The sequence below is a fragment of the Haemaphysalis longicornis genome, unplaced genomic scaffold, assembly GCF_048455015.1.
Source record: "Haemaphysalis longicornis isolate Haplotype H1 unplaced genomic scaffold, Haemaphysalis longicornis Haplotype H1 scaffold_3, whole genome shotgun sequence".
NCBI classification, from domain to species: domain Eukaryota; kingdom Metazoa; phylum Arthropoda; class Arachnida; order Ixodida; family Ixodidae; genus Haemaphysalis; species Haemaphysalis longicornis.
In genome coordinates, this window is record NW_027526335.1 from 39,610,764 (window position 1) to 39,632,848 (window position 22,085).

The window sequence follows — 22,085 nt, forward strand, 5'->3', positions numbered from 1 at the left end:
ACCAAAACACGCTTGCTGGCGATTTGGGATTGAGCCCACTTCCTAGTCATTTATTTGAATAAATCTTGGAGGACTAGCGATTTATTGCTGCGGAAAGGCATGGAGCTCGCCGTTGACGATCTATTAAGAACAGGTTTAAAGAAACGGTTGACGATGAAAATTTGTACAAAATATATATACAAAATAAACCAGCCTGCGTTCACAAAGATATGTTCATGTAAAGAGAGGAACTGGAGTCTGTAGTAACGAGAACCTGATATCCGGAAACAGCTATATAAACACGCACTTTTTCTACTCTTGCAATAGATTATAACATACTGCTTAGCTCCGGAACAAAAATGTTCATAAACAATTGTATTTTTTCGCTGGAAAATCTGTTATTCTTTACAAAACAAATAAACCAACACTGTTCTTTTACTGTTATCAATACGAAACCACAAACCATTAAAGTTCTGAGGTAGAAAAACTAACAACTATGTCTAAAATAGCCATTTGAAATGCCGACACAACGTGCACGTGAGGTTTTCCCTTTATCTGGACCACAGTCATGTGGGCTTAAAAAGAACAACCGCATTTTTATGATAAGTACTGGTGGATCAGTGTGCTGCGGACACCTCCGGTGGAGCTCGCCTGAAATCGAAAACTGTCCTAGAAAAGAGATATAGCCGTGCCTGCCTTTTGAATTTTAACCAAAGACGAGAGCGAGATTAGAAAAGGTAGTCAAATCCTTATATTTGATTAACCACGTCAGCATACGAACCGATACGAATGAATAATTGATTGTTTTACAAAGGAGAGATCGAATGCCTCGTGGGGAGGGGGGGGGGAGCTAAAATACCAGGTCATTTTTTCTTGCTTGTATGGCGTTACTGAAACATGCAATTTGTGTGAAGCCAGTCCATCTAACCAGGACGCAGAAGAACAATTGCAAATAAAAGCCGGTTTTCAAAAAACGTCATGGCAATTAAATCATCATTTCTCACATTCACTGTGTAGAACTATTCGAACCATTATATACACCTCATTATCTATCAATCTGCTTCAAAGCAGATGACTCTGAAGCAGATCAGACAGGGATTCTTTTTTACTTGATTCGTCTGATGTTTTCAGCCCTTTTTCGGAACTGAGCTCCGCTTAAAAGCAGAAAACTGAGTGGTGCGTTTCTAAAAGCATTCACGCTTCAGTGTGTTCTGTTTATAGATCTTTTTGAAGGCGACCAAGCCAGAATTAGAAAAGTAATTCCAGATGCAGTCCGAAGTCGTAAGCCCTGTAATTCTTTCACTAATGAAGCGCGAAATTAGGATGGAAAGATAGAAAAGCAAAAGAAGGCATAGTAGCAATGAACTTTAGTTCGCGTCATTAATCCAACCATAACGGCTAGCCAGTTAGAGAGGGTGGTCTGTATTTTTTTTACTTTTCAAAATGCCCCATTTACGTTTATTTTGCTGCTTGCTCTTCCCGGGCCTGTATTGATTCAAGTTTCTCCAAGAGACTAATTCCCTTGTGATTTGAGTTTAGAGCTTTGGTGCCGTCGGGGGAAGCAGGATTATATCTAATGCCACCACCCGCGCGAAATGGGAGCTCGAATAGTCGGGGGTTTCCTTTTACAATTGAGGCTCATTCAGGGCCATGGCCATATCTCTTGGAGTTGAAGAGCGGTGCCATGAATTCGGCTCCCACTCAAAGCGCGTTCTGGTTTTCTACTCAGAAATATCAGTTTCTTTTCCCTCATTTTTACACTGCAGACTCTCTAGTTTCTCTCGCTTCCTATATTTTGGGGGAGTGGTGAAGGCGCATAAACGCTTATTTTGAAGGACGATAATAGGCTTCCGTTCGTGCGTAGCGGTGAATATTACGCCACTTCTTTTTCAAGGATTCAGCTGGATCTGGCTTTGCAATTGCTTTCAAAAATGAAGATGTGGCGTTTTCTGAAAATTCTTGGTACTCAAGAAAAATTTCGTGCAAAACAATATTTAAAAAATATTTGTATATCGTCTAAAGTGGCAAAATTAAAAATAAATATGTTTGCATCAATCTGCGCTGAAGATTTTGGGTAGTGACACTGTTTAAATATTAATGGAAACAGTGTTTCAACATTAACAAATCAATTTTCACAGTAGTGACTGACAACAGTGTTCCCATGATCTCTTCTTTTGAATTGGCTGTCATAAACTATGGGGATCAAGGATGATTGACCATCATGCTGAACCTGCGCGCTCAACGAAAAGCATATTTCAAGAGTATATGGCTCAAGTGCGGAGGGTCTATGAACATTGAACCTACGCTCTTTACTGTTTTCATTGTTTTAATTGCTTCCTGTAATGCCTGACTTTTAATGCGAGTTATGGGGATGTTAATACTTTTAAGGTAGCTAGGGTTTTGACGTAACATGTTTGCTTTCCTGCTTTAAGCGTTTACTAAGCGATTATAGTTCGCCTCCATATTGTCACGAGTGCCTGCTATGAGGCGGAGCCACGAAGACGACGACGAAGGAGAGTTCGTGGAACGGCTCTTGCTTTAGAACGCTGATTTGGCTAATCGGCGTTTCGCGTGAGACCGCGTCTTTTTGGTGCTTTCTTTCTAGAGGAACAAGATCGCCTGAATAAATCTCAGCTTGTCTTTGCCCCCAACTTAGCCTGTTGCACTTTTTGCAACGGAACAATATTGACGAGGTTATTAGAGCTGCATTTGATTCAATGTAATAAAAAAAATCAACGGTACTTGGGTTCAACAGTAATGCAAAAGAAATCGTGTTCGGCAGAACGCGTCATGGTCAATTAACCCGGGGTCGCACATAGATAATGCCGCGAAACATTCCCTATGCCAAAACATTGCCATTGGTCTCTCCTACATTTTTTATCCCGGCAGTACGAAGGCGGAAAGAAAGCAGGTGAAAACCCTACCTTCCTAATCGGGGCACCCAAGCCCGTAGTCAAGGCTAGGGGGGTGAAGGTGTAACGCGATCGCGTGACATGGGGCAAGGCTTGTGCGACTTAGCGGTGAATCGCACAGCCCGTGTCTTGCCGAAATAAAAATCACAGAAGCCACATAAAGATCAAGCTTTACAAAGCAAACAAACATCAGATCAAAACCAGCAGTATCCGATTATTCATTTTGGTATGTTACGTACGTAGCGCAGTCTGTGCATTTTTAAACCGTATGTCACTTCCGGTCAAGTGATTTTCTTCAGGAACCTCGAAAAGTTCGGTTAAGGCAACTGAAGAATGGTGCGAGATTACTGGACAAATTTTTCATTACAGGCAATGAGACATCTCCATCGGCAGGTCTACTGTCTGAATAAAAACTAATGCAAAAATAACCATACTATTGAAAAAAAAGACAAATTTGGAAGTGAGCCATCGCGTTCACTATTACCCTCGGAAACCAACGTAACATAACCGGCAGTACACATTGCTTTTGCAAGGAAATAACAATAGTTCTAGAGATGCTTACTTTTTAAAAATGTGAAGGCGAATGCCTTGTTGAACCTTCTCTTCACGGGCTGTTGAACTTATGTTAAGCCTTGCGGCCACACCCATCGCCACTTGACTAGCCCTCTGAACGACCACCCTCCCATTGTCGTTCTACTCGCTCGCCATCGGCAGAAGCCTCCTGTCGATACCTTCATCTTTCTTGTCGGTACCTTCATCTCTCAAGACAGCTATTATTATATGCGCGGCAGCGGCCTACCCCCTGTGGCGCCGCTGCTTCCCTTTTTCTGCACGCCCACAAAGTTTCTGTGCGGTTCCGTGTACGTTACAAAGACTTTTTGTACCTCGCGCGTTACATGGAAACAGAGAGATTGAATGGTTTAGACAAGAACGTTTTTACACTGCCTAGCTAAACAGCAAAAAGAATTATTTTTTTGCCTGTTCAAAATAATAAAAAGATAATTTTGTAGCTAACAACACTGGTAATGGACATTATTTACCTGCCATAGTCGGAGTAGCTTAACATTCAAACAAGTAAAAAACGCTCAGTTGCACGTTTGGGTTTCAGCTAAAAAAGAGTAGAGAAAAGTAGGAAGGATTGTATGATATATGGGGCAGCGGCTACAGCAGTATGTTACTTGCGTATTTGAATTGTTTGACGTTGTTATGATTGTATTTTGGGACTGAATTTTACGATAATAAAATAACAAGACTTTCTGCTCTGGTTAAGGGTATACAAAGTGTAGCGCTGAATTCGTCGGTGGGTTGGAGAGAAAAACTGAAAAAGGCTGACTCCCTTCCATTTCCTGCCTCGCCGGCTCCCAGTGCCCGCTTTCTACGCTGTATGCTGTAATCGTAAAACCCAGGAGCAAATACCCGGACCCCGGTTCGAATGAGGGCAATAAAGGCACCATGGCTCTACGCTCGCGGAAGTTTGAGACGTCGTTCGCAGAGCTGCAGGGTGCGGACGTCCCGTCTATTCTGAAGCCAGTGCTGGCCAGTGCTTCCGTTTGGCGGGAACTTTTGAGAGCACACTGACTTCGCGTGACGCCGAATTAAAGACAAAAATAGAACATAGGGCGAGTAAGAGAGCTGGCATGGACTTCCGAAAGTAATTACGACATCTTCTTTACGAGGGCTAAATTAAAAGGAAACGATTTTAAACTTGCGCCGGAAAGGTTCGGAAGAAAAAGGGCTTCATCGCACCACCAAGTTCAAAAGACCCATCGGTGTGTTTTTTATATATTTTTTGTAAGCTCCTTCGTATTGACGCGAAAAGCGAAACGGCACGTGTGTGCCGGATTTGAGCGCCCGTTAAAGATCCCCAGTTGGTCAAATTTAATCCGGAACTCACCACTACGTCACCCCTCATCGCCTGTGTAATGTCGGCGCGTTAAACCTCGCTATCAATCAATCAATCAATCAATCAATCAATCAATCAATCAATCAATCAATCAATCAATCAATCAATCAATCAATCAATCAATCAATCGGTCGGTCATATTTAGCTTGTTCATGCGCAGTTTTTTTAGGCGGAAGGCGTTTCCAACTATCCTTTTAGGTCTACTTCCAAGACGAGTCGAAGTAGTTTGGGTTTGACACAACAGGCAGAAAAGGAGCGGCTGGATGTCCACAGTCAGAGCAGCCAACTTGAAAGACTCCCCTTTGTTATGTTTATTCGCCTTAATTAACGACTTGTAGGGAGAGGGAGATTGTGAATTTTTTTAGCCTTTTTGCTATTTTTGACACAGATAATTCTAAATGAAATAATTTCAGCCCACATAGAAAAAAACAAAAAACAGGCATTATTCCTAGAGCTAAAGTAATAATGAATAAATGCGTTTCTTTCCCTGATGATGGTTGGTGTTTAACGGCGCAAGGCCAACGAGAGCAGAGAGCGCCAGAGAAGAAATTATTTAATAGTCGAAAAGAAGTGATTAGCACAAAAACGAAGGTATAAAAACTTGTAAACCAGACATAGTAAAACCAATTAAGAATAATGGTGATGGCTGCTTTAGAGGGCCATATTTGATTATGCATGATAGGAAATGAAGCTTAAAACTTAACGTCTGACAAATACTTAAACACTCGTTTCACAGACACCATGGCATGGTCACCGAGTAATAACGATGGGTGTAGCGGAATGTGTTGTCTGTAGAGTTCTCTAAAATGTTTGTGTGGTGTTGCGTCGAGTGCCTTGCATTCAATGAGTATATGAACTACGGATAGGGCGTCCACGCACCTGCTGCACTGGGGTCTTGAAGATCCCGTCAGTTGATACGAGTGCGTTGCATGGGTGGGCCCTATCCGTAGCCTAGCCAAGGCGACTTCTATGTATCTGCATCGTGTGTCGGTAGTGTGTGGTCTCAAGTGCGGTTTTACAACGTGTAACTTGTCTGTATTTTCGCTCCAGTGCGTTTGCCATGTTTTGCGAAGCTGTTGTCTGATGAGTGGCTTTGTCGGTGTAGGGTAATGTGGTTATGTCTACAGTATTCAAGAGTGTAGGAGCAGCAGACATTTGATCTGCGGTTTCGTTCCCGGCTATCCCACAGTGTCCAGGAAGCCAGCATACTGTTATCTCGAGACTTGAGGTGTATGCCAACATAAGGGCCTTAAACACAAGATTGATTACGTAATTGTTTAGACATTTTCTCGACAAAAGTGCACGTAAAACGCAACGAGAATCTGTAAACACTATAGAGTTTGAAATTTGATGTTGTTCGATGTGATATAAAACAAGTAAAATACCATGTGCTTCAGCCGTAAAAATGCTGTTGTGGTAGTTTATTAGTTTACAGACATTGAAGTTCGGTCCGTGCGCAGCACAAGGCACAGTCGTAGCAGTCTTTGATGCATCGCAGTAATACTCTGCGCACTGGTGCTTCTCCTGCAGGAAGAGGAAATGGTGCAGAATAGCTGCCCTTGGTGCACTGTTTTTGTGGAATTGCAAAAAGGACAGGTCACGACACAGAGCCCGGAGTTGCCACGGCGCTATAAAATCGAAGATGGGTGTCTTGTGGATGTCTGCAAATGATACTCCTAACTCTGAAGTTTCTGCTCTGACTCTGAGGGAAAGGCATGGAAATTGATGGGCCGTGTAAAAATAGTTGCTCTAAGAATGCATCATGAGTGGTCAAATTAGAGGGATGATTTTTCATGGACATAATTTTAGAGGGATACAACAAGTCACTGTATATATTCTGGAGAAATAGGGTCTATTTGTGACACTCTGCATAGAGACTTTCAACGGGGCTAGTGCGAAAGGCGCCACAGGCAAGACAATGCCCCAAATGCAGCACCGGGTCAAGCATTTTTAGTGCCGTTTTTGTTGCCGCCCCATGCACCACACTGCCATAATCCAAGCGAGATCCTACCACTGCAGTATGAAGGAGCAGCAGGAGCTGCTTGTCAGCACCGTAGATTTGGTGTGAGAGAACTTTAAGAATGTTCATTGTTTTTAAGCATTTCTGTTTTAACTGCCTCAACTGAGGGATAAATGTGAGTTTACCATCGAATATTAAGCCCAAAAACTTCTGTTCCCCTTTCACAGGGATTACTACACCATTATTAGAGATATCAGGGTCCGCATGAATGCCGCGCTTCCGGGAAAACACAACACAAGTACTTTTTACAGTATTCAGTTTAAAACCGTTAGTGGCCGCCCAGCCGGCAAGTTCGTTCACCCCAAGCTGGACTTGACGTACAAATCTCATTTAAGTCTTGTTACTTCTCAATTTGTAACCGCATCTACAAATATAGAACAGGAAATGGTTGGTGGTGATGCCTTCCGGAGTGAGTTCATCCTAACAATCACTAGTGTACAGCTCATCACACCGCCTTGAGGGACGCCATTTTCCTGCACGTATACACTCGAAAGAGCAATTCACACCCTCACTCAACGACTTGAGGTCACTCAAAGTGCCGTACCGCCAGGCCGTGTCATAGGCCTTTTCCATATCGAAGAAGACTGTTATACTATACTGGTTATGAATGAAGGCATCTTTTACATATAATTCCAACGAAACCAGTTGATCGTTCGTCGATGTCTCCCCCCTGAAGCCAGCCTGGCAGCTCTCGAGAAGACCATTGTACTCTAAGAAGTACATGAGTCTCCTATTGATCATCTTCTCCAGAAGCTTGCACAGGCAGCTGATCAGGGCAATGGGTTGGTAGCTAGAGGGAGAGGAAGGGTCCTTCCCTTCTTTAAAGAATGCTACAACTATGGCCTCCCTCCAAGACTTTTCAATGTGCTCCGAAAGCCATACCTTGTAAAGGTGAACGAGTATTACAAGAGTGTCTGCGTATAAGTGCTATATCATTGCAAATGTGATGTTGTCTGGGCCCGGAGCTGAGGATTTACAGGTACTGAGAGCACCCGTCAGCTCATGCAGCGAAAACTCAGTTATAAAAGGAGGATGGCTCGTCGTTATCAAGTCAAGATTTCTTTTCGGCCGATGGTTTGTGTTTTTTGATGAATGTGTTTGCGTAGTGTGCTGAACTGGACACGTGTTGGAAGTACTGTGCGGGAAGTGTGGCCTGGTCTTCCTGTGTGTCCCCGGTGTGCTAACCAGGGGCAGTCGCGTGTTTTTTGTCCTTGGAGTTTGTTGTCAGGTGCAGACGTGAGCAGGTTTGTCCTTCCTGGCCTGCCTTTGTCACCCCTCGACCCATCCGCCTGGCCTGGCTGGCCACTCAGCCTTGCTGGGATCGAGCCACGCACCCAGAATACATTGGTGGGCTAACAAAGACTGTTGTTGGCGATTTCGTAGTAGTGTGTGTTCCTGGCTGTTCTCCATCACTATACTGGACGGTGATCCGCGGTGCAGTTCAGCTGAGCTTGTGTTGCAGCTTAGTGTCGAGTGCGAGCTAGGTCTCCGTGGAACCCTGAACCCCACATCATTAAAACAGGCAATATGACATTATGTTGGTGGAAAACAAAAGCGCTCAAAAAACAAGGACACATACCAACTAGCCCAACTTTCCGTTCTTCAACATGACAATAAACCGGAATCCCAATACTGCAGCAAGAAGACTAGCATACTAACTTTAAAGTTACAGCGCTTACCAGCTGAATCATTCTATGAATTGGAGGAAAGTTTTATCTATAAAAGCTTATTTGCAGCTTCGCCCAGCTGATGGCTGTGGGAAGTGGTAGCCTGCGTATATTTCAGTGAGAGAGAGGCGCCATACAGTTAGATACAGGCGTTTTGGTTTATTTCTGCTGTAGGTCTGTGATCATCAGCACCACCATCATCACCATCATTATCCACATCCACAGCCAATTTGTGTCCACTGTAATACGATCTCTCCATCACATTTCAACCATTCCTTTGGCAGGGTCTCTCAGTTCGTTCCTTCCCCTAAATGTTTATGGTATTTTCCCTCTATCGGCCACTGGGTCCACATAATTTAATAAACGTTATACTAAGAAAACAGGGCACGGCCGACATTCGTGCTGCGAGACAGTACTTAATGTGGAGACAAAATGCAAAAGCCCCTCGGTTCGCCACCCTTCCCAACGACGTACACCCTGTGTTTTCAGACATCCCGAATCGTCTGGGATTGCGACCGTAACCCTAACCTTCCCCCATTCCCAACCCTTCCCATGAGCAGTGGGAGAGCATGATGTCCAGCTCGAGCCTGGACGACCAGATGATCTTGGTTTGCCGAGTGGACAGAGCCAGGATTGCCCATGAGCTTCCGGACTAGGAACTATACCACAATTTATTTTTGCTCATTAAAGTATCTTCCTCTCCCCCCCCCCCCCCCAGTCATTCACGACGGTGTGTCTTAAGATCTGGAAGCTTAGATTGCGCTTGAAACGACACTTTAGGGTAGAATTTTCAAGCCATTCGCCATTACTCCCATAACCTTCAGTATAGTTTGGCCATCCTATGCCATCTTAGAGTCGTGAACTAGGGAAATGTAATTTTCGGCAGTAGTTTCTATTGACATTTAAATTCTGTGACCTTACATTTTAACACAACAGTGTTTTATGCCGGAATCCACCAATATCTGACCAGTGTTGTACGGAACGGCGTTACAAGGAACGGCGTTCCTGGAACTAGTTCCTTTTTGGAGGAACGGAGGAACGCCACCGTTCCATTAAGGGTTGGTGGAACTGTAACGGTAACTCGTTACGTTTTTGAAGGAACGGCAGGAACGGCGTTCCTGCCGTTACATCGCTAGGATTTGGCTGTTTTTGATGCCAAGGCTCGAGTACAAAAATCCACAGAGCGCTACTGCGTTTCTCTTCCTATAAGATGGTCCGTTTGCCCGCCCTTCAGCCGTACGTGCTTCCTCGAAGGTCAAAGGCAGAAGAATAACCCCGCAGCAGGCCGCAGCTTGTGCTTGCTTTCATGCTGGTTGCTTACGCAGCTTCGACGGGTGAAAGCGTAGCCGCGAGAATGCGTTTCACCCTTCATGGTTTGTCTGGGGAGGCCAGAATGCGCGTCTGGCCGATAGAATTGTTCCCTGGCGGGGAAAGAATAGAGAGTCTTAGCAGTCCGTCCGTTGTGTCGTATGCGTTGTTACTGGGTTGACCGGGACCCGGCTGGGCACTTGGGCATTCGTCGCGGTAGGGGGATTAGTTCCGCGGGCCTGCCTTGGCCATGTCCGTGCATCCGCACCCTTCCTACTCGCCCTTCCGCGCGCTCAAGAGCAGACCGGGCCCGGTCAACCCGATAACAACTTATCCAACGAAACGGACGGACTGCTAAACGGGATCCGGACATTTCGGTGTCGGACAATTCGGTCCAGGACGTTTTGGTCCAGGACGTTTCGGTGTGGACATTTCTGTGCACGGACATTTTGGTGCACGACGTCTTGGCCCAGACATTTTGAGTGAGGCGATGTCCCAGGCATTCTTTGAACATTTTAGTTTTAATATTGTAATTTCGTGACTTAATATGATTTTACGTTCGGGACTTCTGCTTGCTCCGCCGTTCGTGGAAACGAACGCTAAACCCTGGCGGAGCATTGCCACGTGAAACTAAATTTCTGTAGTAGATGGTAAAAATTAACGTTGTTAGTTTGGATCCGTTCAACCATTTTTTGTTATTTTAGCATTCATCTGAACAACCCTAATACTTTAGGTGTTACAAAAGCGCTTTCCTTTCGCTTCACCCAACGGTGCAAGACGCTGCTGCTTTTAGTACGAGGTCGATTAGGCGCGTGTGCATTTCGTTTTAATTATTCTCTCAATCAATCTCGCCTTCGTTGCATTCGGTGTCAGTTCTACCTAAAACTAACAAACTAACGATCCGGTGGCGTTACTTAGGGGAGGAGAAAGCTGAGCCCCGCCGGCAATAATCCCCCTAAGTAGAGAGACAGGGGTGTCACTTGTGCTTCACCATTGTGTCTACTGGACTTCTAAAACTATGAGACGACTGTTGTCGCCCTCGTCACACTAGCCTATTCATTTTGTTTTGCTCCTTATAATTGATTTGAGTGATTGTAGGGTTTAACGCGCCGACGCAACGCAGGCGATGAGGCGCGCCGTAGTGGAGGGCTCCGGATTAATGTTGACCACCTGGGCATCTGGGGGGGGGGGGGGCGAAATCTCGTACACATGGGCGTTTTTGCTTTTTGCCTCCACCAGAAAAACGGCCGCCGCGGCCGGGAATCGAACCCGCGACCTCGTGCTCAGCAGCGCAACGCCTTAGCCACTGAGCCACCGCGGCGGGTTTGCTCCTTATAATGGGAGGAAGCGATGTATACCTGGGGTATCCATGATATGCGTAATTCCCAAGGGGGCGACTGACCGCGCAGAAAGAGCGATTCCTGGAGTGGGGGCGCCGTCGACATGACCGCGACGCGCGGAAGGGCGTAGCCAGCAAACGATAGTAGCCATTGTGTTCTCAGCGGCTTTTTGGGTGGCTTTTGTGTCACATTATAGAGGTTTCGTGCGCCAATGGTGAATGTAAAGCTTTTTCTCTGTTTTAAACACGCTATGTCATTGTTCTGAATATATCACCCAATTCCTGCAAAAGCCCCCACTAAGAGGCTAGCAGTATGTTCTAAATAAAAAAAAAATAAAAAATCACTGCTGTGACGCTTCGGAGACCATGAACTCCACCACGCCAGTAGGATTTTCAGGGGGAACCGAAAATAATATGGCTGAAAAAGAAATCTGATGGAGATTCGAGCGTACAGGCGGGAGGTGCGAGGGGGGGGGGGGGGGCGCTAGAACGAAGAATTAAAATGTGGTAAATGTAGGCTTGTAAACATTAAACGAAGGACGAAGGTTGGTTGTCCCGAACACAATGGGTGGTATTTGTATGCAACAACCGGTGCGCGCTTAATCAGCATTTAGGACATTAGAAACTGCGACTGTTTTCCAAAAGGCCCGTTTTTCCTCCCCGACAATATCCTAGACCAGCGTTCGCGAATTCATTTTAGCAAGGCAGCCCAGCCTACGTAATACTCTTCATAAGGTTTTCTACATTCTGGGGGGCTAGCTAATGTTTGTTACTTTTTGGATATTGAGAGTGTGCATGTAATTTATGTAATTTGAGGGTGTGTAATTTAAAAAAAATACAAAAGAGGTGGTAGACCATCGTAAACACGGGTAATTGTCTTAGCTAAAAAAGAGTGAATATAAATTAACAACCTGTCATAAATGAAGAAAAAAAACGTGTGCTAAAGAATTCAATCGGCTGCATAACAGGTGTCCCCAGAAAAAGGTATTAAACAAAAATATATAAATGTAGAATTTCTAAAAATACCTGGCAAAGATCGAACATGGCATCAATCAAAAAAATAAATTCACTGCTCCAGATTGTTGTCCATAACCCACGTTAAGCGGAAATGAAAATATAACGGTTGTCGCAAACAGGCAAGCACCGGATAATTTGGTCGCCGAAATGTCCGTACACCGACATGTCCGTACACCGAAATTTCCGCACCGAAATATCCTGCACCGAAATGTACTCGAGCCGTCTGGAGTTTGTCCGGTGCTCCCTGAAAAAATTCGCCTAGGAGCGTTTCTTTTGATTATCTTTATCTCCAGATAATCTGCTGCCGGTGGTGTTAATATTCGTATAGTATACGTAGTTCGATGTGAGTTTTAAATGTCTCACTTAATTTTGACCCTGGATTATCCGACATTATATTTTAATTTAAAAACCTAATTGTAACGTTAATGTAACGACACGTTCCAATTTTCGAAGTGGAACTGGAACGCGTTCCTTTCGTAATAAAGGAACTTGTAACGGGAACTCGTTTCAAAATTGGCAAGGAACGAGTAACTAGCTTTAGTTCCTATTTTGGAGGAACGTTTACAACACTGTATCTGACTGACGTCATATCTGTCACGTGAATGAGACCGCCAGAAAAATTCCATTGACGCGGCGGCGCCAGGATTCAATCCATGATCTCCGTCGCCGCAACGGGAGGTGCCGTACGTTTTACCCACTGCGCTATGAGCTGTAGCAGAGACAGCTTCATGAACTCGCCTTTTATACTTCCTATAATCTCGTCTATTTAGATGGTGCTGCTGTCTAAGAGAGGTGCAGCGAAGTATAGTGCATCACGATGCTAATGAGCACCGACAGTTGGCGCCAGCTGAGCTCATCGAAACGCAATCGTCTGCTGTACACTCCTCTGAGCAGGAACACGGTGGTCCCACATTTGCCCGAGCGACGCGCCAGTGGGTTGTCGCTCCCAAAGTACGCCCACAAGACAGCCCCGCGAATCATGCTCTTTCGCTGCAAACGGTTCCCTGGCAACCCGTTCGGTTTCGTTCGCATGGTTTGCAAGCGCGTGTGGTTTCATTCGGGTTTACGCAGTTCTCCGGCGCGTGCAATCCAGCGTGTAATGTTGATGAGTCTGACGGTGTCATACCGACGAAATATAAATAACGATGTGCAAGTTCATTACGATGCAGAATAAACATTTATAATCCTTGAAGGAACATTTTCCGTTCGTGTATTACCGATTCCTATGAAAGCTTGATCAACCACATTTTTAAATGAGTAATTACGCTTCATACGTTACAGTTACCCCTCAAATACATGCTTTTGATATCTGCACTATTGAAGTAAACAAGGTACTCGCATTAGAGTGACAATATCTCTGTGGAACCCTTTGAGTGATCCTTCGGCGGTTTCTTCAATGTACGTTTTTCGGAATCAAGAATTATTGTGACACGCAGCTTTCATATCTCGTTGGACGTCGATGTACCTTTTATCATCCGCGTAGGTAAGGAACAGGCGGATTCGCTATTTGCCACTTTTACACTGGCATGTAAAAAGTGCACGCCTTGCTCAAACACTTCTTTTCCAAGAAGTGAGGAGAGCTACGAAAGAAGACCACAAGTACCCGAGACGCAGAAATTACGTGGAGCGGTATTGTAAAGTAAAAAAGGCGTTCCTACTATATATTTGTTCTCGCTGCTCTCTTTGGTGCAAGAGGAAAGCAAGAGCTATGAAACAGTTTTCCCATTTGCTGGACGTTCCGTCTAAGCACTAAAGGGTCTCATAACGCTGTTTCCCCAGAAGATATTGCAGGCCATAGAGAAAGAACTTCGTCTTCTTCTTGTGTACCCTTCTTTGCATGTGGCAGAAAGTAATAACACTTGCCGATCAAACAATTGATGTCCCTGTCGTCAAGATTATCTTACGAAGGCAACGACGGCTATTACATGTCTCAGCGCTATTCACATTGACGGTGGTTTTCACGGGAACGCGTTTATCCGGACCATCGGCCATTATACATGTAAGTATCTTTGAGTGTTTTACGCTCAAAGAGGCAATTTTTGATCGTATATAATACAGTATAAAGAGCTAGGGCTTTTATTTTAGCGCTATATTTGGCGTAACTCACACTACGCGAACTCCAGAAGGAAGATCTCGGAATTTCGGCATTGTACTCTGCTTGTGAAAAAAAATGAAAGTGAAGTAGGTGACACTAACTACTCTCACAAAGCTTATGACAGTGAACAAGTGAGAATGCTTTGCTCAGATATTAAGCATGAGCACGTGAAAACAAGGAGAAAGGGCAATTTTGACTTCATAAATATTCGCCACTCAAACGATTTCTGTCAGTGATAGTCACGGGGGTACACAGCTTTGCAGTTCTTCTTGGCCCTGTATATTCGCAGTTACAATAATTTGTCCCCGTGAGCAGAATTCGGCGGTTTGCCGGACCCTTCCAACGGGAAGACCAAAAGACGTGATGGCAGATTATGGTGACAAAGGGCAGGTTGACATCTGCTAGTCCACAGCAGACAGGAAGACCAAACAAACTGCGAGAAACAGTAACGGTCCTGGCGAAGTCTGAAAACAGTTGACAATCTCGCACATTTTTTTAAAAATAACAAGCCCTGTTCCGTGAATTGATTGTCATGCCAATAAGACAAAAATGAGTGACCTTTCCCGCATTACTGCCAGACGAATTTGATTGGAAATTCTCCGGCGCCGCTGTGCTGTTGGTCGGTTGGAGCAACCAATATGCAGAGAAATCTCTGAATATTTTAGAAAGTATGTACTAGTATATTTCTGAACTAGCAAATACCCACCATGCACTCGATTTTTTTCTTTGTCCTTTTCCGGGGAAGCAGGTTTTCTTAATTTATCTTTTATTTAAAATGGGTTATATTTGTCGCAACCGTTTTCTATCTGCCTACGTAGGTGCCGCTGAATTTACCCTTCGTTCCTTTGGTGTCATTACCATGGGTATAATTTGCTGTTATAAGCATGGTCAGAGAAAGCGTTTGTTAGATATTTCAGCCGCATCTGTTTATCCTCAGCCATCCCACCTTTCTCTAAACTTTATCCATTTACACAGACGTGCTGCCTTTGAATTTGTATCGAGGATTAAGATGATTGCATTTCAGTCCAGTTCTAACGGAGGGTTTAGAGCGACCTCTTTTGTAACTCCGTAAGAGGCTTAGCTTCGATGCAAAACACTCTTGTAACTCTGTAAGAGGCTTAGCTTCGATACAAAACACTCTTCCATTTCCTGTAACAAGTTTTCGAGTGAAATGAGAATGCCATGAACGGAATGTTCGTATTCACACTATACTTGTTACACACCCCGTGCTGAAACCTTGCGAGCTGTTTGTACATGATGGAGTGAAATAATGTCAGTGTCTTTATAAGGCGGCAAAAGTACAATGGCTAGTTTCCCGTATTGTTGCTGCACATATAGTAGGTTGCTTACCTGTTCGTAGTGGAGCATTTCAACTTCAAGAATTTATTCCGAATTCAACAGTGAACCCGAAAAAACTGTTCAAATTTAGCTTCAGCTTACTGGACCGACATTTATTCGTCTTCATGCTTCTTAATATGCCTATGAAGAGCGCCACAGGAAATAACTTTACATTTTTTATTGCCAAATAAAAGAGAGCATAATATAAGCTCTGATAACGACGACTTTTGATATCCGTTAGTGGATAGAGAGAGAGAGAGAGAGAGAGAGAGAGAGAGAGAGAGAGAGAGAGAGAGAGAGAGAGAGAGAGAATGCTTTTTAATTTGTACTGGTGAGGTCAGCCCTGCTAGGGTGAAGGCTTGCTACACCAGATGGGAGGTGACTACGTTGATGAGTGGTGAATATTAGACATTAGGGGTAGAGCAGGACGAAGACGAACAAGAAACGCTACAAAAAGGAAAGGAAAACAAGAGATTGCTTCCAGCAAAGTTCGGACCTAGAAATACAATTGAAAAGAAAATCGCCAATCTAAACGCTGAATCAAAATGAAAAGTAATCGACGCAGAAAAATCAGTAACACCACCAGCCCAAGAAAAACAAATAGATGAACGTCACAGTGACATCAACCCAAGAAAATTAAATCGCTGGACGCTACAGTGCCAAAAGAGTAGATATCTTGACATACTTGCGCTGTCTATGATTCAGAGAGATTTGTGCAGTTCAGTCTCTCGTAGGAACTGGAGCAGAACTTTTGTACCTAAGGTACTAGATATTTGTTGTAAACAATCCTTATCAAATGTTAACTTCAAGTGATACTCTGTGCGCAAGGTGAACATTTTTCTTGTGAGTTGTGCCTTAGCAGTTGGGCAACCAAGAGCCTTAACTGGTGACGGAATGTTAGTTCTAAAATAATGTTTTCTAAGCTTCCCTTGTAGATACTAAAGTTAAGAAATGGGCAACTATATATCTTGTCATATTATGCATTGTTATCACAAGCGGAATTTTCATTAGGAATCAACTATTTTGTAATCAAAAAAGACTCGCGGAATACCTGCGTTGATTGACTATGGTGTAGTCATTCCTCTGATGCAAAAATCAAGCAGACAAGGTCTGTACCCGTGCCACTTGATAAAATAACGGAGAAAACACATTTTGTGGGATACAAACAATACGCCTATTTTTAAAGTCGCCGGTCAAAATACCGTGCAAAGACAAGTGATTCAGTAATACAATAAACCTAACATCTCTATACAGTCATTCATAATTACTCAGCCAGGGTCATAATTTCTCAGGTTCCCAATAATGAGTGTGCCGTGCTACCTAACGTCCTAAGCATAAGAAAATTGAAAAAACTGTGCTTGGGCACAGATAGAGAGATTACCTTGTAACTTCTGAAAACCTGAACAATCTGTAATATTCCAAACATGCAGTACTAAGGACACTTATACAACACTGAACAATACAAACGACAGTATTAGGTGACAAATCGGTCATAAATAATTGGGCTCTAGAACTCGTAGTGCAATGTTTTGGGCAGTCGCGCACGAGACTGATGGACGTGTCGTTTTTCTTTTTTCGCAGAGCTGGCTGAAGTCCCTAACGAGACATAGCTCTGTAATCGAATTCTGGTGTGCGGCTGCAGCAGTTTAGCTGAGTTAGCCGATAAAATAAAACAAAGTTAACCGAGAATAGAGCGCTAGGTACTCTCGACCTGCCCCCGAACCGCCATGCGCTGCTCCGAAGCTATGGGCGCAGTGTTTACACGGCCCAAGGGCCGATTCATTGGCACTGCTTCCGACAGGAAAAGGGTAGGTAGGCTTCGGGCGGTGCAATATGGAGTAATTAAGGGAGAGCTGAAGCGCCGGCGCTGGACCGCATTCATTATCAGCGTAGCACGACGCTGCCTCTTCTATACTGTGCAGCGGCTATTGTGTACAGCGGCAGAAGAACGAGGTCCATTGCACGCAGTTACCCGCACTCTGTTCGCGTTTTCTGAGTCGGGAGAAAATGCAGTGCAATTAAAATGCTTTCTTCTTACCGTTGGAGGTTATTGGCGGAACTTAATAGTTCTTGCTCAAACGTTAGGTATAGGTTTCTAAACTAGAGCTTTCGGCATGTTTGGCATGGTGATCGTGCAAAACTGTTTTTTTCCGTTGGAAACTTTCCCGCACAAATCAGAAATGTTTGAAAAGGCTAAGGAGGGAGACGCCAAGTTACTACACGATATTTTTTTGTTCATGGGGAAAGTTTGCTTTTCTGTAGAACACAGTACGTAGGCGTGTGAATACACGTATTGGGAATAACTGGGAACAATCATCATCAGCAATGCCTGGCTAGGCATGCGCAGTGGGGGTGTGGACGCCGCACAATGACACCCACACAACGAACGGCGGAGGGAACAGACGCCACCATAAGCTGCTTCGCATCTAAAAAATGGCTACGTATCGGCTCCTTTCAATGCAAATGTCGTCAGAAGACGATAGTCTTTGTAGACATTTGCCAAGGAAATGCCCCCCTTTGCTTTCTCGCTCACCTCTCATGCGTTTCCTGTACCGTCGCGCTCATCCCAAGGTAAACACACTAAAGGTTTGCTCAAGGCGATTTTAAGTTACCGCATTCCAGTGCTACAGGCCGGGTTCCTCGATGGCGGCACTGCAGTACGGCGGAGACGCGCGTGAATCGAGGCGGCCGTTTATAGAACCGCCTGGCCATGCTCCACGTGCCTTCCAAGCAGAACGTGTAACCTAGTTAGTGGAACCTTACGTTGCTGTTGCCGCATTTTTATTTGGCAGAATTCTTCTAGCGCCATCCCTGCTCCGAGATCTGGAACCGCGAAGTTTAATTGCAGTTCGCATGATTACGCATGCAAACAGTGTGGTCCGGCGCAAAGCTACTCATTTTTGTGACGTGCCTGCGGCGTACGGTGTTTAGTTTGACAACGAGGAGGGGAGGCATAGGCAGAAGTGATAACCGGCTCTCTTTTTGTCTTGGCTTGTGTTATCACAATCTGCAGTGCTCGGAACCGCTATCGAAATGCAGAACAAAGTAGAGGAGCTTTGTGCCGGTCTTCCCTCTCTAGCACGCCCAATCATGCGATCGACAATTAAACTTCGCAGTTCGATACCTCGGAGTACGGATGCGCTAGAAGAATTCTGCCAAATAAGAATGCGTAGAAGCACGATTGCGTCTACGGACTACGAACATGACTGCTTACTGCAGCCAATATAAAGATAATTATTCAAAATTAGTTAATTAAGCCACCGACGTCAATAAATACCATGTGATTGTGTGTACCCCTGGGCGTGTAGCCTCACTGTAGAGGTGGTCTTGACGTAAATATAAGCGTCTATTCTTTAAAAAACCTGTCGACCAAACTTTGGTCACCCTGTATATGGCGCTAATCAGCAGAAGACTCAACCAAACGCAAAAGAGCTTAACTGCTTTAATGTATAGTGCCCTACTCACTTCTCATATACTTCGTCGTGCGCCACCGCAAAGTTTTGGTCGAGTGCCCTCTCGCCTTGAACACCTGCACTAGTTCTTGTTGTTCTTCTGGGCAACTGCATTCTCGCTTGGCAGCGCGGCGCGCTTCCTGATGAGCCGCCTCTTCTCTGGCATCCAGATCTTCTTTGGTCGCCCTATTCCCCAAGTGCAGGGCGCAGATTCTTAGAGAGGTCTGGCACCGCCGCCGCCACAGCGGTGTGTTCTAGTTTTATGAGCTGAGGTAGTTGCACCTAGCAATGTGGACGGAGTGACGCCACGAGCAGACGACAGTCGTTTTGTCGGCGACTCTGTTTGCTGAATCCCTCGTGATCATATGCTCTTTCATGATTCAAATGTTTCTTTCAATTTACAGTTTTGTTTAGCTGGCCCATTAGCCCTTCTTATGCCCGATTCCTACCAATCCCCCACGTGGGTACGTGCCGCAGGTCACTCTAACGACACGCACGCTCACGTGCGCTCCGCAATTTCATGGTATTTTTTTTTCTGTTCATTGACGGCCCAACCAAGAGCTTAAATACCTCTTCTGTTAAAATTGTCCACCCCTATCTAACCCCATGGGCACAAAAACTGTGCCCCCTTTTTGGTGTCTTCTCAGTTAAAGAATGTTGTTTTCAATAGGAATTAATGGAAAGACATCCCGCGAGAGGCCTCACCACATGATCGTTATTCTACTCGGTAAATTCCATAGAACGACTGCGATCGCAGATTAGATCCTTTGATCGAAGAAAACTTAACTTCGGTGGGGGTAAGGAACCGCGTAATGTTCATTTGTGGGCCGCAAAACAGCGCAAACGACGGGTCAAGGAAGAACAACCGGACAGCGCTTCATACTGCTGTTCTTGCTTGTCTCGTCTTTTGAGCTGTTTTGCTTCCTTTGAATATGTACCAACCAGCCAAATTTTTACCTCGTTGAAGTTCATTTGTCGCCGCATCACAGCACTAATATAGACGTCAATTCTTTGTGCTAGATCAGTGTACAGAACGCCGTTATTGAGCGATCGTAGAAGAGACCACATGATGCTTTTTGAAGGGCCTTGAACAATCGGCGCCTTTTACTTAGCGTGTAGGACTCATAGGACATTAAAAACGCCAACAACACTATAGGTGAAAACTACCCATTAATTCAACTAAATTGTCAGGAGACAGTTGTACTGACAAAATTACCACGTACGCAAGAATTAACCGAGAAAATAAAGATGGGGTAAATTTGGTTCCGGCTAGAACGCTGAAACAAAGAAAACAAGAAATATCCGAATATCGCCTGGAAGTATCCCCCACAACTTCAATGAAGCGCAGCGCATGTCGTCAGGAAAATTCAGACGAAAATGACGCTTGGGTTTCTTCACCCCGAGTGTGAAAGCGAAATCTCACTCCCACATTTGTTTCCTCCTGAATCATTTGCGCTGCCGCCTTAGTTGAGTCGAACGCGATTGAAATTCAGCTCGCGGGCCCCTGAGATCTCAATTGGATGAAAGGGATGCCAAGGCACAAAACTACTTTGTCGAACGACCCTCCGCGTTTCCCTGTCCACCCGGCGTCCAATGTAGAAAATGCCAAAGCTTCCCCTCGTTACTTTGCATATTTCGTCCCTATTTGCGCGGACACACTCTCCGTTGCGTCGGAGCAATACAAAATACCACAGCCGGTCGGCAGTACCAACCCCTTTTGCTTTTATATATTCTTTTAAATTTTGTCATCCTAACTTCTTTTGGTGCTGTTGACTCGTTCTTCTGCCTTCGCTTCCAGCCTTCGCACAACCTTCGAATTACAGCGGCTGTAAATGACGCATTTTCCCGAAGAACCAGCTGTTTTATCGAAGAAATTGTATAAGACCGAGAGAGAGAGAGAGAGAGAGAGAGAGGAGGAGAGAGAGAGAGAGGAGAGAGAGAGAGAGTAGAAGGAGAGAGAGAGAGGAGAGGAGAGGGGGAGAGAAGGCTCTTTATTGAACAAAGCATTGCCGGCGTTTGGAATCGCCAACATGCTTCTCTGCTAGGGGTCGCGGATGTAGGGAAAACAAGCCCTAGAAAGGGGTGGACAGAAAAAAAAAACAAAAAAAAAAAAACACTCGCGTGGCTTGACGGGCTTGACGGACTGTTTTGTAGATTGTGTCACAGAAGTCACAATTTTGAAATGTGGCCGATGTCCTCCAAATATGAAAACAAACTTTTTAGATCCTGACGCTGCTTTGAGGGGCAAGTCCAAGGTCCTAGGATGGTCCTCAAAGTTACGAGCCCTTAATCTAGGCGTTCAATATCTTAGAAAAACTGGATCTTGGTGCCAAGTAAGCCACACATTCTAATAAAATATGTTCAACGCTTTCTACGGAACAACAGTTATCGCGTTACGGGTTTGGTCGTCAGTCCGAGGCGAAAAAGGTAACTGTTGGTGTAGGGCCGAGTTCAGTCTTAGGCGATGATATAATGTCTCCAGCCTACGAGGGAGCAGTCTCGGAAGTCTTGATGGGAACTCAGGGTCAATCGCGTGCAAAAAATGCTTCATTATTCGGTTCGTTGCGCCATAGCAGGTTGCTTTCAGTTACTGCAAAGCGATGGGCCAAGGTAGAAGCGTCTATTTTTTGTAAAGTACACTTTGCGGTATTTCCGGTGGTTAAGGCCCATACGGGCCACTTCAGCGGCTTTTTGATTCCCAATAATACCACAGTGGCCAGGTATTCATTGTCATTTCATAGTGTGTCCAGCAATGTAAGCGAGGTGGTGAAGGTAGGAGACATCGGAGGCTGCGGGATGGTTAGGGGAAGACCTGCTCCTCCTTGACAAAACTTGCAGAGCTGCCTTGGAGTCTGTAAAGATGCTCCACTGATGCGGCTGGTGGCGTAGGACGTAAACAATTGCTTCTTGGCATGTAGCTCAGCCGCTGTACATGATGTTGGTCGTTTCAGACGAAATGAAAACATTTTACACGTACATTCCAGATGAAGAGCTTTGCGGGGATGACGATCCATCCGTAAATATGTGAGTTATAGCCGAATGCATTTTATACATG

At 44.8% G+C, this 22,085-nt stretch overlaps 1 protein-coding gene across 2 annotated transcripts in view; it reads right to left on the bottom strand.

Annotated features, from left to right (window-relative positions):
• The window catches only part of LOC144173222 (uncharacterized), a 521,919-nt gene that overhangs the window by 359,517 nt on the left and 140,317 nt on the right, over positions 1–22,085 (bottom strand). The window contains exon 2 of one of the 2 annotated variants that reach the window (XR_013323196.1): positions 6,189–6,318. The exons of the other annotated variant lie outside the window; for it this stretch is intronic. The gene's annotated coding sequence lies outside the window, so the exon portion shown is untranslated. Of the gene's footprint in view, positions 1–6,188; positions 6,319–22,085 lie in introns of those variants that run through there. 2 annotated transcript variants of the gene reach the window in all.